The 17,580-nt window shown below is 39.7% G+C and overlaps 1 pseudogene; it reads right to left on the bottom strand.

Moving 5' to 3' along the window:
- Positions 1–10,062: 10,062 nt before the first annotated feature.
- Positions 10,063–12,523, bottom strand: LOC113343487 (annotated as a pseudogene).
- Positions 12,524–17,580: the final 5,057 nt, after the last annotated feature.

Here is a 17,580-nt window from a genome sequence, read left to right as displayed (position 1 = left end):
TAAACCCTCATTAATTGCTTTCCACAAGAAAAACTGTACTTTTGGGGGACATGGGAGTGTCCAAAGGAAGTTGGATGGTGGAAGGGGGTTTTGGTGAGTTTGCGTAGAAGCGCTAATGAGGCAGATGTATCCTGAAGCAGTAGTATATTGTCCGCTTTTTGTAAAAGGCCATATGATCCTATCGGGTTAATTGCTCTGTGGGATTTGGATGTTGATAATTCGTTGAATTATAGGGTGGCGAAGTAGGCTTAATATTTCATGATCCCAATTCCTGGTTGATGAGTCGATGATGTCCGTTACTGATTGTATTGGACAACAAGAAGCTCGGTTAATGGTATTTTCAAATTGTGGTTTCCAATTTGCTTGTTTGGGGTGTGTAATCCATCTCCTACTTGATAGAAGAGATGTTGTTTGAAAAATGGTATGAGCGAGGTCATATGCCTCCACTGAGGGCTAGGGGAAGACGGGAGTGGTGGGATGCTTTCGAAAATGGGGGTGTGATCAAGGTATTTTTCATTATATAGTCTGGCTAAGATAGAGTTAGGGTTTTTGTGAATGTGCCAAACTCGTTTCATAAGTAGGGCTTTGTTGTGTTCCTTGCTAGTTCGGATACCGAGCCCTCCTTGTGATTTGGGTTTGTGGAGCTTGTCTTTTCCCAGTGTGTGGAGTTTTCTTGAAGAATCGTGACCCCATAAAAAGTTTGTCGTGACACGATCCATTTTTTGGTGGATATGAGAAGGAAGGATTTCGGTTTGCATGAGGTGGTTGGAAATAGGGGTTAGTGATGATTTTATGATCTCGAATATTCCCGATTGGTTTAGGCATTTGGTCATCCATCCTTTTGCATTTCGTGCCAGCCGTTGAAGCAGAGGGGCAAAAATGTGGCTAGAGGATTTACCATGTTTAAATTGTACTCCTAAATAGGTAGGGGGGTTCGATGTTGTTGGCATGTTGAAATCTTGGGTTAACTTATCTATCTTGGGTTGTTCTAGCTTTGGGTGATGTATTAGTGTGGATTTAGAATCGTTGATGTATTGACCCGCCGAGGTGCCGTATGCCTGTAGTAGAAATTTGAGGTGATTGGTGCCTTCTGGAGTTTCTTTATATATTATCAAGAGATCATATGCGTACATAAGATGCAGTATTGGTGGAGCTTTTTGAGAAATGCGGAGCCCCTCTATCTTATTTTGTGCTTCAAGTATGGTGGACAATATTTCCGCACAAATAATAAATATATAAGAAGAGAGAGGGTCTCCCTGTCGTATTCCCCTGGTTGGGGTGATGTATCCGTGCGATGTGCCGTTGATATTGATTGAGTAGGTTACCGTAAATATGCATAGCATAATATAATTTACAAAGTTTGAGGGGAAGCCTAAGTGGTGAAAGCCTGTTTGATGAATCCCCAGTCCACGGAGTCAAAGGCCTTTTGAATGTCTAGCTTCAGTGTTATTTTAGGATCCTTCATACGGTATGATTTTCTGATGTGGTAAAAAAGTTCAGCTGCAATAGCTATGTTATCATGAATGGATCGTTGAGGCATAAAGGCACTTTGGTATGGGCTTATCAAAAATGGAAGTAGAGGTCCTATGCGATTGACCAAGATCTTTTATATTATTTTGTAAGTGACATTACATAACCCTATCGGTCTAAATTGAGATGGTTTTGAGGATGTTCAGTCTTTGGGATTAGAGTGATGTTAGTGTGGTTCATGAGAGGGTGAATGCTGAATGACTAGAAGAAACTTCGGACCATTGCAATAAGTTGTGGTTGGGTAGTTTCCCAGAAAACTTTAAAAAACTTACTGGTGAATCCATCTGGTCCTGGAGCGCGATCTGATCCTATGGAGAAAAGTGCCTATTTGACCTCCTCATTGGTGACTTCCGCTGTTAGTTTCTCACATTGTCGGGGGGTTAACCTTGGTGTTATTGCCTCGAACAAATTTTCATCAACTACTGTATTTGGAGTCGTATACTGGTATGTGAAGTGTTCAAGCATGATCCTAATAATTTGTTTTTTGTCGTTAATCCAATTGTTTTGATGATCCTGAATTTGTTTTATATTGTTGCAGCTTCTATGAATTGTGGCCTTTGTATGGAAGAATAAGGTGTTACGGTCGCCTGACTGAAGCCATTTTATTATAGATCTCTGCTTCCAATATGTTGCGTGGAAATCCAATAAATTCAGGTGTTCAATTCGGAGTTGCTTTTCTTGTTGATTCCAGTTTTCCAGTGCAGCTCCAGTTTGCGTAGCACATTGTTGTGGGGCAGCTTTAATTTTCGCAGTTGACTTTTTGATTAAAGTGGGTATATGGAAAAAATTAATCTTATTCCATTCTGTTAGAGCATCACTGGTTGAATGAGTTTTATCTGGATGTTCAAAGGTGGATCCGAATCCTGTAGTTTATCCCATGCCGAGGTAACCACTTGATGAAGTTGAGGGTGAGATAGCCATAGATGCTCAAATTTATAATTCTTACTCCCTTGCAAGTCCAAGGCTTTCATTTGAAGAAGGATAGGAACATGATTCGAGGTTATTCATGCCAGGTGTGTGATTCCAGCATGGGGGTTGGCTGTTCTCTAATGCTGATTTGTTACTTCTCTTCAAGTCTTTGTTGGATGTTGTCATGACCTTGTTGGTTGTTTATCCAAGTGAACGGGCCTCCTCTGAATCCTAAATCAATATATCCCATTTGATCCATTAGATTGAGAAACAATTGCGTTTGTGCATACGTTACCGGTATGCCTCCTTTTTTTTCGGATTGGTCCAGACCTTCGTTGAAATCTCCCAGTAGCATCCAAGGTGTTGAGGTGCTAGGAAAAATTGTTGGAAGATTTTCCCACAGATTTTTCTTGGGTCTGGATGTGGTGGGCCATATATACCCGTGAAAAACCGAGGTTGGGATGGAGGAGCAGGTGTGACGAGAGCATGAATATAACTTTGGGACTTAGGATGATTTGGATGTTGACCTCATTTTTCCATAATAGACATAAGACCCCCTTATGCCGATTTTAGGAACTGTGCAGTGATTTGGAAATTGCAAAGTCTGTGCAATTTGCAGCATTTGAAAGTCTTTGGCCAAAGTTTCGGATAGAAATAATATAGTTGGTTTGTACATTGATACAAGTCCAATAAGATGTTGAATTGTTGGTGGCTGGTTTAAACCTTGACAGTTCCATGCGATAATAGACATGTCTTACCAAATGAAATGCTAGGGTGAGAGGTGAATTAGGTTGGAGAGGGTTGACAATTGGGAAGTTGTACAGGTGATATCAATTGTGATTGAATGGTAAATATGGCGGATAGTGAGTTTGGGCTAAGGTGATTGGTTAAAAAACCGCTAGATAATAGGAATGGATTTGCTAATATAACAAAATATAAAACCCTTGACTGAAACGTAAAACAAAACTATTAAAGAAATTAATTAGGAACGATGAGGTGTCATACCTGAGCCAAGAACAAGAACGAGACCAAAGACAGTTTTGTAATAATTAAATTATATCGAAATGTGCAAATAGATGGATAAGGCACCAAAAATTAGACCCCGCTCAGAAAAAAATAGAAATAGATTGATTCTTTGCATGGACAATAAATTACCCCTTCAAAATAAAATTTCAGTGTAAATTCCCTCACTCAAAATACGCCAATTAAATAAGATCATGGAAACTTCGACTGAAAAATCTAAGGACTAAAAAGGTTTTTCTTTTATTTTTATTTAGGTTAAAATATAACAAGGTTTTATATTTTTATCAAAACACGAAAACACAAAATGACTAAAAGGGACAGGGCATTAGGAACCTAGCTGGAAATTTCCACTCGAAAATTGGAGGGGCTAAATATCGCTCACACCATAATTATGCGAAGTAGTGATGTCACAAAGGAGCGAATTTATCTCGCACGTAGCATATCCCATATGACGGAGTCAATGACGTCACGAATAACGCATGAGAGTTGTGCGAAGTTCAGGAGCTCGTGCGAGAAGATTCAATATAAGCGTGCGATTTCATCGCACGTCAGATCCGAAAATAGGGGCTTTATTAGCTGTCCTCCACTATGTAAACTCCTATATGTAGGACCAACCACCATTGTATAGGGAGAGATCTTTTTGGAGAGTTGAGATAGAACCTTAAGAGAGAGAAAGTTATTTGTTTCCCAAGTTAGGGTTTTACTTTACTTCTTTGTATTGATTTCCAAACCTAATAAAATTCTTCTACGTGTTCTTCACAATGGTTTCCTAGTTTGTTATATAGATTATTGAAAGGGTGTAGTAGTGGGATTTTTCGCTACTACATTTTGGCACTAGAACACATCTCGGGGAAAAGATTACACCTGTTTATGAAAATCTTAAACTGATTTTTCGAAGATTTCTTATATTCTTGTTTTTGTGAAATATTTTTGATTGTTTTCGTTGAGTTTCGGCTTACAAAACAAATAGGTTCATACGTTCCTTCTTGAGTATTCGTTGATTTCGAACTTATGGAGTAATCCTAAGGGTTATATTCTTCAAATGTTTCTTGTTGTTCTTGTTTTCGTGAAAGATTTCGATCGTTTTCTCAGAATCTCAACATTTGGATTCAATCATTCAAAACATAGTTTTCATTTAGGAATGAGGTTTTGGGTTTGCATAAGTTTAGGGTTTGTTATTTCAGGAACACAAAATGGCGAGGCGAACATCTGCAGTAGAAAATGCAACACCAATTAGGAGGAGTAGAAGAATTGCAGGTAGAAGGAGAGGCGAAATCGCAGAGATATCTAGAATGGGAGATAGGAACAACAGATCTCAGCCGATCAGATCTCAGATGCAACAGGAAGGGAGAACGGTCAAAGAAACCATGATGAAGTAAGTGTTCACACTACAGATACAGATACAACAGAAGAAAATTAAGAAAGGACATATGAAGAAGGAGCAGTAGGAGAAAATGAAGACAATATGACCATAGAAAAACTAAGGAAGCGATTAGCAGACGAAAGAATAAGATAAGAGGAACTATGTGCGACCTTGACGCGACAAACGATGAACTACGAGAGGAAAATCAACGATTACAGGAGCAAAGGTCACAGTCACGATCCAGAACAACATGTGCAAGATCGAGATCGAGATCGAAAATGAGCAGTAGTACCTCTATGAGAAGTAGATCTGAGCACAGAGATAATACACGGGGACAACTGTTAAATAACAATTTGAATAACACTTTTCAGGTGAAAGAAAACTCGCATAGAAGATCGGTATGTCCAAGTGGGTGAGGATGAAACCAGGAAAAGACATCGTAGAGAAGGTAGGTTGGAACGTAACAGAGAATACAACCGCACGCATGATGAATCGGAGAAAGAGAATGACCCAGAGCAGGAAAGAATGATACTTCATGGAAGAGAGATGCTGAGACAACAAAATGAAATGGAAAGGCGAAGAGAAAGAAGAGACGAAGAAGAACGACAAGAACTAGAAGAGGACATACGACAAAGCAGGCACGAAAACAGACTGAGGCAAGAACGCATGAAAATACCTAGGAAACAAGAATAAAACATATTCCCAAACGATGAAATTCGTAGAGAAATAGCAGATCTAAGAGAATTAGTAACAAAAGGGAAAGATAGAGGAATAAGACAGCTAAAAGAAGCGATAGAAGAAGCAGTATGAACACCCTTCGCATGACGAATACAATTGGTAACCATACCAATAAAGTGCACGCTACCCACGTTTCCTAGAATCTTTGATGGATCTACGTGCGCTATTCAGCATATAAAGACATATAGCTTAGCTTTGTTATAATAGGAAGATAACGACGCGGTCTTATGCAAGTATTTTCCGGCGAGCCTTGCAGGAGAAACCTTGAAGTGGTTTGATGGATTGCCAGTAGGTGTAATAAAATCGTTCGAGCACTTGCAGAGTTTGTTCTTGGGACAATACATCAGCAGTAGCATGCAAAGACCAGGAATTGAGAAAGCATTCAGCTTAAGAAGGAGAACGAATGAAAGTCTGCGAGATATCACTAAAATGTGGAGGACAATGAGTAGTGAAATGGCAGGGAGAGTGGATGAATGGAATCTCATTTTAGAATTCATCAATGCATTATTTCCAACTGACTTGTTGTTTACACAGATATTCAGAATGAAAGACAGAATAACGATGACGGAGCTGCGCGAATACCAAGAAGAATATATCTCCCTTGAAGAAATGAAGAGAGATATGGAGTCCTACCCGGTTGCAGTCACGAGTGAAAGAGTAGGAAATGCAAGTCTATTACCAAGGATGACGAACACTGTTGCGAGCACTTCGCATGGTAGTAAAGAGAAGTTAATCGTAGAAGACCAACAAAAGCAGGTAGCCATGAGTAGCAGAAACCAAGAAATGTATGATCAAGAATACAGAGAGAGGAAATACAATAATCATTAGGGAAACAAAAAAGTCTCAAGATACAACAATTCTGGAGACGGATATGGAGGAAATAGGAGGTATCACAATCAAGGCGCGAACTATACAACCCATGAGGAGGTGAAGATGCCACCTCTTAACACAACAATGGACAAAGTCTAGTAAGCTGTTATATTAATGGAGGAGATAACACCACCACCTAATCTAGGACAAGAACCACCATATGTAAGAAGAAGTAAAGAATTATGGGCTTATCATCGTTTCCATGGCCACACAAGGAATAACTACAATAACATACAACGAATCATATTAAGAATGATTGGGCAAGGAAAGCTTAACCACTTCCTAGCTACACCATTACCTTCTCCACCACCACCGCAACCAACAACAACTGGACAAAAGGAAAAAATACCTTTCTCATAGAAGTGGGAGTGAGTGCCAAGAATCTACACTGTAACTCAATAATACACTCATTCAAAAGTATAGAAGACTTCCATGACATGTGTTAAGCCGCGTATTTGCAAGGGATGCTGAAGGGAAGTAAATAATAAACCTAGCAAAGATACCAAAACTCAAAGAATGACAGAAGCAACCAGTCACATTTAGCGAAGAAGAAGTCTCTGGAGGAGGAGAACTCCATGAGAGTCCACTGGTGGTGAAGTTGGAGATAATATCAAAAGAAAGGCTGGACAAAGGAGAAGGTGAAGAGGATTTCACATGGGAGATAAATAAGATACTAATTGACTCTAGGAGCTCGGTGGATATTTTGTTTTATCATACATATAAGACAATGGGAGGAAAAAATGAATATTTGATTCCTTCAACTAATTAAATATACGGCTTCAATGGGTCAGCCAACAAGCCAAAGGAATAGGTTACCATGCGAATCCCTCTTAAGACAATCTCTACAGAAATAACCTTTTGTGTCGTGGACGTCGAATCTCCATACAATGCATTAATTGGAAGACCGTGGTTACATAGAATTTTGGGTGTGGCTTCCACATATCATCAATGTATCAAGTTTCTGTTACTACAAGGCGTTGGAATCATCGGAGGAGATGTTAATGAAGAGAAAACATGCAATGAAATTGATGTTGAGAAAAGTGAAGTGCGTGCGAATAATAGAAGAAATTGGAAGCGTGACGCAGAAGAAAGTAAATGGTGCGAAAGATTGATGGTGAATTTCATAGAAAAAGAAGGAGAAGTTGATGACTATCATGAAGGTGAGGAATCATAAAGGAAAGCAGATACTGAGATCGAAAAAGATAACAAGGTAGGAACTAGTACAGGACAAATTCAGATGAAGATGGTCAAGATAGCAAAAAGGCACGAATACGCGAAGAAATTTGAAAGGGCAAAGTTCCAACCTGGAGAGTTAGTCATGAGCGAAATACCACCATATCACAAGCAAGAGAAATAAGAAGAAAGAAAAAGTAGCATGGACTGAACCTTATGTGGTGAGAAATATGTTGGTAATGGGATGTACAAGTTAATGGAAAGAGATGAAAGAAATATGGAAAAAAATGGAGAATACGCTTTATAACAAGAAACATTTAAAGCAGTTTTACGGTTAGGGCGAGTGAAAAATCAGTTCAAAAGTACTACTTAAATGCGAAGTGGGTGAAGAAATGAAATGGGTGAAGTAGTTAATAGATTATTATAAAATATTAGTAAGATATTCCTATTTGCGCGAATAAAGAAGATAAAGGAAAATCATAATTGTACGAGAAAAGATTATTAATAGAAAAGTTTTATTCCGTCTACAACAAAATAAGACCTCATTAGGGGGCAACAAAATTTAAAACCTCTAACTAGGGAGGATAGGTATCCAATTGTGGTGTGCACCCTAGTTCGCACTTGTGCAAGAGGAAATATAAATAAGCCCTAACGCGCGTCATAATTAGGGAAAACCTAGTAATGCATGGCTCAGGCGAAAGCCATACCAACCCTGGAACCCGAGTCATGGATATTGGGGGAGAAATAAAAGCCTATCCGGTAGGGACTCCTTAGTCGAAATACTAAGGTACTAAGTTCTTTATCATGGAGTATAGAAACTCGATCAGGGTGTCGCGGTACACGGTTGAGACAAGGGTGTCGGGGGCGTCTGGATCATACCTCGCCGCTCTTGGCAAGTCCTGGCTATGATACACTACACTAGTGGAAAACAGAAGTTCCGCGACCGTCAGGACAAGTCATTTATACGAGTTATACGACCGAATTTAACCGTCTCTGTCGAGGTCTCTGATAAAGCGTTGCTGTTTCGTACGACCCTTATCCGTGGGTCTCAAAACAACGACCGATTCTAAGGGTAACGGTGTACAGACTCTTACTCGTGGGTCTCAGATTTAAATTATAATATAAAAAAAAAATAAGAGATTCAAATTTGCTGAAATGCCTGAATGGCTAAATCTGAAATAATCTGACTGTATCAGAGTCAAGTCAGGTCAAATGGAACTCAAGATAAAGTCAAGTCAAATGGAACTCAAATTAAATTCAAATGGAACCAAATCTTAAACTCAAATTCAAACTCAAACTGAAAATTCAACATTCATTAATTTAATCTATTGGGTTTAAAATTACAAAAAAGGATGGAAATCCTGAGTTCGGAGCAATACATATGTTCGAGCTAGCTAGTAAGTTCTAAGATTAAACAACATGATTAACTAATAGACAATTGACTAAACAACAAAATGTTAAAATTCCCAACTCCCCAACTGAGCAGATACTTCATAATGGTGTATCTGTGTATCTGTAGCAAAAGTAAGTTATAATTCTGAAAAATAGTAGAAGTAAAGGGACATAAATGTGCATAGCCAAAGAAATTAGATATGGTGAGTATGACTTACCAGTAAATAAGTGATGGGTATGGTCACTTCCTTCAAATTAGACTTAAAACCATGCCTACAGCAGATGATACATTGATTAGTCGAGAAATTGGATGGTACAAGCACAAGGTAAACACCAAGAGAAGAGACAACAAGAAAAGAACACCAAAACTTATACTTATGCATCTAACTGATATGTTATGGATATTAATCATACAAACAAAACCATTGTTCATGCCTCCACTTTATAGTCTTTATCAATCAAAGAAATAAATGAAAGAAAATGTAATGGTACTAACAATTAGAGAACTTATCAAAGCCAAAAGAACAAAATCATGCATTTGTACGCAAAAATTTTATTAGGGCCACCCAGTTTGAGTTTTTCTACAAGATCAGGGACTAGAAAATTAGAATATAAGTTAGGTATAAATTTAGTTCCTGTTACCACTATTTCCAATAGCAGTTCCGTAGACAAATTTAAAACATCCGGTTTTAACAATAATACGATCATACCTCAATCAAATGTTCAAGTAAGCATCCACTACACAATAATTATTGTACACAAGTGCAGTAGGCTAAAAGAATAGACGCCCAATGCTTAAAAATGACCGACACTTGATGATACTAACTGTGGGTGGGGGCTTAATGTTTAAACAAAAAGGACATATGTAAGACTATTAAGAAGCAAATAAATTGAAAGAATAACAAGAGAACATTCATGTTATCACAAGAGTGAAATTATGCACTTCGTAATTCTAAAGTATATAATCCAACAGTCTAAATTGAATTCCATCATTTGAACATAAAGTTTTAGAATAAAGTTTGAGCCTAGTTAGCTTTAGGGAAAGTATGAATACCTAGTAAGGAAAACGAGAGCCAGTGCGACTGCTAAAGATTTTAATAGACGGTTGACCCAACTGCACCTATGATAATACCTGAAGAATTCATTTTAGAAATTACATATTAAGCATCACATTCTTAATTCCTAAATGTGACAGTAAAACACATGTGTAAAATGTAAAACAATCATACAAGAAACCAGTATTATTATCTGAGTTTCTCTATAACAAAGACTAAATTGGTTAATAAAATCTTAGTATAAGATTATCGGCTACTCTAATTCATCGTCAGTTGGTTAATTAAGACGCTAAAGAGGGACTTTTGCCTCCACTCGTGCCGGATAAGAGCGCTTGCCTTACCATGGTTGTTGATCCTAGCCTTGACATAAGTCAATTGGTCCAAAGCTTTCTTGGTACCGATGGTCAAGGTGTTCTCATTTGTACTGAAACTATGGGAAAGCTTGGCACCAACATCTGTATAGGTCAAGGGACTGTCAATGTGCCAGTAAGAAGCATTGAAAATAACACACACATCGACAAAAGAAACACAAGGAGCCTGGCAATCAAAAAAAGAAAAACACTCAACTAAAAACAAAGAGTCAGTCATCCATGTGAAAGAGCTCAAAAGAAAATACTCACAAAGTGACAACACCAATCATGTCAGCATTTGTGAAGCTCACTCCAGCATTCCATTTGGTGAGGTTACCGGATGCAGTGTCGTAAGAAATATCAGTACCAAGAGAAAGAAGGGGTGTTCCTACAACCCAGAAAAATTGACCATGGGGTTTGCTGTCAAGCCAATGCTAGTACTGATGCTGCTGTACTCATGTTGATACTGAAGCTCGAGCTGTTTCCAGGAAAAACACTCAGAGATGTGATTAATCACTAACATAACCCTCATGTTACGATCATCAGAAACACAATACAGCAAAACACAATACATACCTATTCCCTTAGATGGATATCTTCAATGCTTCCTTAAACAAAAAGATACCATGAACCCTCCGACTACCTCTGTGAATCTCCACCCTCTATAAACCGTACACTACCTTGCTTTCTGTTACACTCATCTTCTCGTCGAGATGTGTGGTCCACCATGAGAGCTTCAGCAAACCACCTCTACGCAAAATAGCCACTTCCTAAAGCCTGTAATTATATCTCGCTAACATAAGTAGCTTGGCTCACATGAGGTGATGGATTTGTAGATTTAATCAGAGAGCCCCCACTCTGCAATCGGACATATTTATACAAAAAAATCAGGAATTTATATAATAAACATTTAACAAATGATTATAAATAGAAGTATGCAGCTATAACGGAAAACATAAAAAAGAAAACAGTATAAAGCCTTTTCAAGGAGATAATGTAAAAAAATTAAATTAACATTACATCAAAACATACTGGTGGGCCAAGAAACAACAGATGTAGGAGGCATATTTTCTAAAGCATGAACTAGTTACAGAGTTATACACGACTAAAAGTGTAGAAACAGAACTCTCTACTCTTAATTTTTTAAGGTCATGAGAGAAAAAAAACTGAATGAGCTAGGCATATATGCTTAGGAACTCTTGTGCTCTCTACTGACTAGTTTGGCCAGTGACCATATAACAGAACATAGACATTTGAGTACATAAAACACACACACACACACATGTGAATATCTATAGGCAACCAAAAGATACAAACTACCAGTATAAAATAATGGTGCGAGTCTCCTTCCCAGACCATGTGTAGACAGAACCAAGCACACCCAATAGAGTAGCAAATTCCATTACCAGAGCGACAGAATCTGATATAGTTAACACTCCGCTAAAATTTCTTGGAGAACATACATGTCATGTATAATGAGCTTACAATGCAGATCATTCCCAAAATCAAAAGTGCACACACCTTAGACTTGTACTTGTCACCTGTGTTACCCTAATATCGCATGGGTAATATGTGCACATAAACCGTCATGGGTGATAGCTACATGGATCAGAATCCCCTTGTATTGCTAAAGAGAAAACGTCAAAAATTCATAAACCAGCAGTCCATAGTATACATGAACACTGAACACGAGTTTAACCTTCAAAAGGTAGTTGTCATCCAAATGAGTGAACGACGACTCTGGTTCTGACACTGGAAGGATTCTGTAGCTATATGAGTTTCGGCTTTGATAAGATCAAGAAATTGACTTATCATTTGCACAACCTTGATCAATGACAGTGTCCCATCTGGAGCTTTTGGTTCTTTAAGATACCCAACAAGATAAGTTGGAAGAACTACGCACCTTTGCGTTCAGGTTTATAAACATCAAGCTGTAACATGTATTAAGTGCATACCTCTTGAGGAGACTGACCAGCCTGCGAGGATAATAATGCCATATTTTCATTAAACTTGGTTGCAACAGATGGTATGAGTAAGGGAGAGAAGCGGCCATCGCCTTCAGTACCAGCTCGATACACTTGGACGTAATAACTTGCAGGATCAAATGAGTGGTCCACCATGAGAGCTTCAGCCAAACCACCTCTACGCAGAATAGCCACTTCCTAAAGCCTGTAATTATACCTCGCTGACATAAGGAGCTTCCTTAATAAATGTATGATAAACTGAAGGGACACTACAATCAACATCTAGTGGTACCATTTGCATATACCTCGAACTAAAATTCACATTAATCCTTCGAAACAACCCCAAATAATAAAAAATATACACACTCCTAATGTATCAATCTTACCTAATCACCTGGATGTTCAATTTCTAGCATCTTCATAAGAAAATCATGGAGCAAATGTTCATCAACACTAAATTTTGATTGCAAGTTTATTACATGGCCAATGACAAACTACCACATGGGGAACCTCATCTCTAAAACTTAAGAATTTTTAAAATGCATCATGCTTAATGTGCAGACGAACTTTTTAGTTTTTAGTGATTCACCCTATGTATAACTTCCCAATTTGATGGCTTCCCCACCAATGTCCCAAGAAAATGCTTAAACTGCAAGTTGGGAAATTTCTTGAAGGATTGACGAAAATCCAGAAAAATATGAACAAATAAACAAATAACTTTCATGGCATATTGAACATTTCCTTTTAAGGTGGGTAATGAGGATGATTCTATACCTTACCTAAAAATTACGAGAACCCATTACTCAAAAACATAAACCCACCTACATACAAACAACAACAACATCAAACACAACAAATCTTAGAATCCTGAAATCAAGAGAACACTGTTAACTAAAGAAACACCATGAGAATCATGAAATAAATACCAAACTATGATGGGGTTAAATCCAAGAGTCATGAATCAATGTAACGATTATTAACATGAGGAATCAATAATCATGTACTTATGTAATACAATATAGTTATGAATCAATCTAACTCAAGGATTGAAATCTTAGAATTTAAATCTTCTCAGATTGAAGAACGAGAAGTAAAAACTAAAAACCTTAAAAAATATATGAAAAGCTAAATCTGAAGAGATCGAAAAAATCAAAGCTAGTTCTGAATAGATCGGCAGGAACATACTTCAGCTTGGCATCGCTGACCTCATTTAACAGACGAATCTCGCCTCGAGGAGCAGGAAGATTCCGAAGGCTGACACTCCACGGCTTGCGATTCCTACTATTGACGTAATCCCCAAAGGAGTTATTAAAATTCTCAGGCGTATACCATTCCTTCTCCATGGGATTGGGAACGTAACAAGTCATCGACGTTTCCCCCTTACTCCGCAGATAGCATTCCTTCAGGGCGCGGAGATAATTCCCCGATAGTTGGGATACGGAACGGCTATGAGTATTGGTGGAAGAACCCTCACGACTAGCCAGCACGTCGTAGTAGAAGGAATCACCGGATTTGTACAACGGCAGCATCAGACCAGCCTCGAATGCCCCAACCGTCGTTAACAAATGAAACTTATCGAATTCGTACTTGGAGATAAGCTCATACGTAATATCATCCTCAGGTGCATAGAAACGAACCCCGAAGGCTTGAAGCTCATGCTTTTCCTTGAATATTTCAAGATCGATGTGCTTGAAGGTTACTTTTTTCCTGCTAACAGAGACACTGCGTATCAAGGGAGCAGCCTCATCCTCCTCGGCAGGGCCGGATGAACTAACGAACGCTTCCAAAGCTTTTCTCTTCACGGGGGGATTCTTTGAAGATTCAACCCTAGGAGCTACGCTCTTCGTATTCTTCCCTTTAAAAGTTGGAGAAGACCGTAGATGATGCTCGGGCACTAACGAACGCAGAGGAGGAATGTCAAAAGCAACAGCGCGGGGCGGAGCCTGCGTACTCCTAGTATCATCACGAGGACGAGCCACTGAGCGATCAAAGACTCTTCGAGAACCAGACGGAATTATCGGGGGAATATCTTCCCTAGAGGACGAGGCTTTCGCTCCAGAAGAAACTCGACCCCGACGAACATCATCTTGAGACTCTCGACGCGGAGGAGATCTCGATAACCCAGAATCCGGAGTCTGATAAGTAGGCCGCGGACGGTCAGACATGGCTGCGGAAAGAATAAAATCAAGAACAAGTTACACACCAAAAGCACCAAAATCACCAAAATCAAAAAACACATCCATAGTAATACAACCACGATAACGTAGCAACCCTAAAAGTAGTATACATGCTCAATATTTCACCCTCGAAGTAATGGCTTCCTTAATTTAAGATGAAGAACAGGGGCAAACTAGTATGCAAGCATCAGAAGAAGTTCTTCATCACAAACAAGGAACAACAGTAGCAGAAAATTCACAAGTCAACACAGCATAAAACGGTGGAAATAAAGAAAAGGAAAACTTACCGGTAAAAACAGCAGTAGAAGAAACAAACAGGAGAAGAGGGCGTGGTTAATGCTAAGGTGGAGAGAATTTAAGATCACTGGGGCAATGAAGACTGACAGAAAATTTAAGATCACAAGTGCAATGAAGACTGACAGAGAATTTAAGGTCATAGGTTCAATGAAGACAGACAGAAAATTTAAAGGAAGAATGAAAACTAGTGTTTAGGAAGAATGAAATTAAATTTTCCTTCTATCCTTAAAATACCCGAAAGAAAGAGAAGGAAATTAAGGGAGGAATGGGAAAACGTGTCCGTTACATAAGCAGTTAATGCACGAATAAAAGACGTGCCCAAGTATCTAGGAGAAGTTATTAGGAGTGAGAAGAATATGCGACGATAGTTTTTCTTCAAGGCACCCGTTAGCCATTCAAGCCCGAAGAAAAGGGGCAAATTGTGTACACATATATCTCACTATCAGACACGTGTATATAAAGAGGCACGTGGAAAGCATGCAGGCCAAAAACATCGAAACATGATGGGTCACGAAACACCAAATAAACCCCGAGGAGTTACTTTATCTCATCCCCAAAAGAGAAGCCAAGATCAACGGTGGAGAGAAAGTTAGCTGACACGGACTGACAGGGGCAGAAGACACTTGTCTGACACGAGCAGACCCCTCAACTACCCACATTAAACACTCCGAGCAGTGTACGTGTCGAACTACCTGTGGAACGAGCGAGGATGCCTCTGCGGGATCAAGGGGGAAACGCAGACCTCCGCGCGATGGACGCAAGGACACAAGAAGATAAGGTTCCAACGGTCTTCAGAGATGGGACCCACGTTCTAACCTTATAAATACCCAATCTCCACCAAGAGGAAAGGGGATCGGGAGAGATCAGGAAGGGAAGGAGAGAGAGAGAGAGAAATATCAAAGGTAGGTTAATCCCTGAGAGGAAAGAAACATGTAAACCACAAAAATCATTCAACTGTTCGTGTAACCGTGAAGAACATAGTAGAACAACAAATCCCGTGGATGTAGGCCTTAGTGCTGAACCACGTAAACCTTGGTCTTATTTACATTTCAGCACTTTACATTCATTTAGCTCCGCACGTGTTTGTTTATGTGTTTTGTTTTCCTTAATACTTTTATCCCATGCACAAATGCCACGCCTGGAGTGGTTGGAGGAGGCCATGATAAACCCGAAGGTTTTGAGCCAATGAATCAACACCAGGGTACCATCATCATAATCTCCTTAGATGTTAAAGATTGATTGTGAGAGTTCGGACGCGCACGTGATTCGTGTGCTCACAATTTGGCGCTAGAAACAGGGACTTCGTCCCGGTAAAAGATTTATCTTGTCCTGTGATTTCATTTTAATTTGGCATATGATTGCTCTGATTTTATCAGCTCGGACCGTATAGATCATTCGTCAACTGTATTATGTTCAAAAACCCACCTTTGGTCTTCGATAAGAGTTATTGTTCTAAGCGGGTTATTGTTCTAATCCATCGGGTTTACAATTTTCGTAGTTTTTATACTAAGGATCGCTTTTAATAAAACTCTAACCCGTAGTTTATAGCCTGCGGGTATTAATTCCCTCTTGAAAAATTGTATTTCGCTAACTAACCCGCTTCACGCGGATATTCCCGTTTCTGTTGTTTAAAATAACTTATGCAGAGAGAACGTGTTGTGAGTAAAGAAGGCAAGTTTACGCGAGATTTCAGTATCAACAAAAGGGCACGTGATGGAAAAGACGCAGGAAGCAGGAAAATCCAAAGCTTTGTCAAAAGAAACGCCCAGGACAACCCCGATCATCACCCGAAGCAAGCAGAAAGGAGATAAAGCTAAAGTGACCAATCGAAGGCAAGATAATGTAGAAATCACTTCACCCATGAACGCTAATTCAGTTGCAGCGGCGGCTCTCAGAGCAGCAACGATAAAATACGGGGAGGCTGCGGTAGTTCCGAAGGCTGCGGAGGCTAGCAATACCTTCGCCATAAGTCAACTTAATCAACCAATAGAAAGGGTGGATGAATCCCGAACATTCCAACCCGCGCACCTGCTAACCTTTGGAATGCCGCTAACAAATAATCAGAATCAAACCATACCGGCTGCTCTGGCACCGCAGAGGGGCGCTCACTCTAATTTGGAAACACCAGCAACCGAAGCTGAACCCCTGCCACCTTTAGTACAGACCATGGAGGAGGGCGGTACCACGGCTGTAGCGGCACGCGCTGGGACTCCCAATCAGGGGTCCAACCAATCACACCGACTAATGGCTGAGCTTGAGGAACTGAGGAAGAACCAGCAGGTTTACGCAGAAGCTGTAACTCTGTTGGCCAGAGAAAATCAAGATTTAAAGGAGCGGATTGCTCTAAGCATGAAGACCAGCCAACAACTTGATGAAGCAAGCTCCAAAGCACCAGAGCCAAACCAAGACTGTAGAGTCGTCCTAGCGTCTAATGAAGACGTGACAAGGAGACGTAGCGTATCCGAACCGGATTATGACGATGGAGAGTCAGACGGTGATGAGCGGAAGAATTTAGAGCACCAACGCGCAATGGAGGAACTACGAGATGAGATGATGGCAGAGATCAGGCAATTAAAAAATAAACAAGGTGGGGGAAGGTTAGAGGAGGTCATGAGAGAAGCTAACTCCACGCCCTTAACGCATCGCTTGGCCAACACCCCTATTCCACTGAAATGCCCTGTCCCGACGTTCGAATACTATGATGGATCCAGCGACCCTGCTGCACATATTCGGTACTAC

This window comes from Papaver somniferum, unplaced genomic scaffold (assembly GCF_003573695.1).
Source record: "Papaver somniferum cultivar HN1 unplaced genomic scaffold, ASM357369v1 unplaced-scaffold_6, whole genome shotgun sequence".
In the NCBI taxonomy this organism is placed as follows: domain Eukaryota; kingdom Viridiplantae; phylum Streptophyta; class Magnoliopsida; order Ranunculales; family Papaveraceae; genus Papaver; species Papaver somniferum.
Note: the sequence above shows the minus strand (reverse complement) of the source record. Positions and strands in the feature narration are given on the sequence as shown.